Source organism: Miscanthus floridulus, chromosome 18, assembly GCF_019320115.1.
Source record: "Miscanthus floridulus cultivar M001 chromosome 18, ASM1932011v1, whole genome shotgun sequence".
NCBI classification, from domain to species: Eukaryota; Viridiplantae; Streptophyta; class Magnoliopsida; order Poales; family Poaceae; genus Miscanthus; species Miscanthus floridulus.
Window position 1 is genome coordinate 8,310,542 of NC_089597.1, and position 3,210 is coordinate 8,313,751.

General features: G+C 39.5%; 1 pseudogene; it reads left to right on the forward strand.

Moving 5' to 3' along the window:
- The first annotated feature begins 388 nt into the window (after positions 1-388).
- Positions 389-2,738, forward strand: LOC136523236 (transcription factor bHLH84-like; annotated as a pseudogene).
- Positions 2,739-3,210: the final 472 nt, after the last annotated feature.

The window sequence follows — 3,210 nt, forward strand, 5'->3', positions numbered from 1 at the left end:
GTGATTGAGACTCAAAGGTATACTTCTTTCTTCACTGGATTTATTTGTTGTATGTTGTTATTCTACATTTTATTTGTGTGCCCACTTGTCGAGTTTGGAATGTTTGTCCTTGCACCAAAAATAATTGAGCTTCCTTTGTTGTGATATCTAATATATTAATATGAGTACTCTATTAATATTTGAAACAAAACTAGTTAATATGTCAAACCGGACATGGATGTATAATGGTTGGCAACATGGCAAAGCTCCTTCAAATGAATGGATTGATGGAACCACATAATTCTTGAATAGTGCATTTTCAATTCCTGGTGTAGCTGAAAATAATACCATTAAGTGTCCTTGTGCACAATGTCGGAACTACTTTAGGCATATAAGATACACTATAGAGATGCATTTGTGTAGGCATGGTTTTAAGGAAGACTATGAAACTTGGACTGAACATGGTGAGGGGCTGATTTCACATGATGGATATGATGGTGTGGGAAATAGAGAGGGCACTGATGAAGTTGATCAGATGGATCAAATGTTGGTTGAGCTTGATGGGCACCATCCACCTATACTAGATGCTAAACCATCAGCATATGCCAAAGCTTTCTATAGGATGGTTGCTAGTGCAGATGAGTTGGTGCATGATAGAACCACACACTCACGCTTGTCTACTGTAGCTCGCTTGTTTGCTGTGAAGTCACGGTACAACATGTCCGTCGTAGAATATGATGATATACTAGGCATAGTACATGAACTCCTTCCTCCTGACTCCAAGTTACCTAATGACTTCTACCAATCTAGGAAATTATTAAAGGGTCTTGGTACGCAATATATCAAAATTGATGTTTGCTATAACAATTGCATGCTATTCTACAAAGATAACAAGGACAAAGATAAATGTGATTTTTGTGGTGCTGATCGGTATGTGGAAGGGCAAACAAAGGTTGCACGCAAAGTTTAGTTGCAAAACATGGATGTGATGGTGGTTTCTTCTTTTGTAGAGTTGTGCTTTTGCACATTAACTAGTAGGTGGCTCTAATCTGTTAGCTTTAGTTTTAGCTATAATATGACTCAATGATGCATGCTGGTAGTTTACTCATCTTGACTGAGACTTGAAATGTCGAGATGAGATGGTAATGCTTTTGAATGTATTGATGCCGGACCATTTGGACATCATATATATGTAGCCCGGATGCCATTAATGAATGTGCTGAACATTTGGACCATGGGTTCTCTACTTTTAAAGCTACTTGAATTCTGAGTCTTCGTTGAAGCTGGATATTATATCCTTATAAACACATGCATGATTCAATTGCCATACAAGTCTGTGCTGGCTTGGATGCATAATTCAATTGAATATATGCAATTTGGCAAATGATGTGGATGTTGCTTCTTATTTAATGTCTGCATGATCCAGTTGCTATATATGTCTGTATACCTCATTGCTTAATTGTGTCATAGTAATCTTGTGTTCTCATGATATCTGGAATAGCATTATTAGTTCTATTTGTAGCGAGGAATCTGAGATGATTGCTCACCTGCAGTCGATGTTCTGGAGCAGCAGCAATGCTGATTCCTGCCTTTCTTCTCCTGACAGCAACACTAGTTCTTGTGTTGAACCTAGCACATTGCCTACTACCTTGTTCCTTCCACTTGATGAAAATGACTGCTGCGATAAAGAGCAAGTGCAATGTCAGAACACTGGTGCTGTTTGGTGCTTTGGTCACCAGAGTCAGGTCTTTGCTCCAATTTTTAGTGGAGTTACAAGTAACAAGAGGGCATGTCTTATGGATGAGAATAATAAGAGTAAGAGTTCTAAGAAATCCTGAACCATTGCCCTGGTAAGTAAAGTTTGATTTTGTACTGACTTTTATGACATTATGTGTTGTCGAAAAGAAAAAGGCTGTTCGGACCCTTTGGTGCAATTTTTGTAGGCATCAAGAACAAGTTCAATTGCTCCTGCTGATGAGATTAACACTGAGCTTGTCAATCAGAGCTTTTCCTGGAGCTGCAGCTCTGAAGATGATTCAATTGGTGCGTGTGAAGAATCTGTTGTTCTGAAATAAAGTACCAGCTCAAGATGTCGTAGTCGGTCCTCGAAGGATTTACATAGCCTTTACGCAAAGGTCAAAAATACTTAATGCTAATTTCGCAATGATCACTGAATCTGCAGTTTTTGTTTTCTGGTGGCTTAGTCATACTATATAACAGAGGAGAAGAGAGAGGATCAATGAAAGACTAAGCACGCTGCAGCAGCTAATTCCTAATGGCACCAAAGTAAGTTCCTTTCTTTTGTATTTAGTGATCAACTTTTTTGCTATCAAATTGTGTTTTCAAAGGCCCAGCAATTTGTGCAAACTTTTGTGTGAACACTGAAGATAAGTTGTTCTCTTGCCTTTGCAGGTTGACATGAGCACTATGCTGGAGGAAGCAGTTCAGTATGTCAAGTTCCTGCAGCTGCAAATAAAGGTAGTTTTTTTGTGTCCTAGTTAAGTCAGATCAACATTGGAAAAAAAAACTTTAGTTCACAATTCTAGTTCTCCATCATGCGCAACATTAACCTGTACAGAGCATTGTATACTCTGCATTTAAAAATACTAATTCGATGTGCAGGAGCATGCCTCTCATTTACCTTCCTTTTTTTTCCGTGACAGCTCCTGAGCTCTGAAGATACATGGATGTACGCACCTCTTGCCTATAACCACATGAGCATGGACCTCAGTCCAAATGTTGTTGTGAAGCAATCGTGACCGTTCGAGTTTTTTCAGTAGTGCAAGAAAGAAACGACTCGAAGAAATTCTCTCATCTATCGGTCGGTCACCGCACGACGGTGGTGCATTGCTGCTGGCAAGTACGAGCATGCATGTAGCAGGCCGCAAACGCGTGCTTAACTGCTTATTGTAGATGTGAATCAGTGCTTGCTGGAGTTGAGGATGCGATCAGGACCGGGAGAAACGATGGGAGAGAGAGAGACTATATGTAAGTTTGGCTGTTGATGAAAAGTACAGAAACCATCTCTTTAAATCCAATTTAGCCCCTTAAAATAGTAACTACGTCATCAGTCGTTTAACCGAATCGATCAAGTCCTGGTCCGAATCCATTGCAAAAGACCAAATTAACATGTGTTTACAAGGTTTTAGAGCATAACATCCTCATCTCGTGTGGGACATTGATCAATCTCAACCGCAAGATGCATTTTCTGTTTATTGAGTGAAATTGACA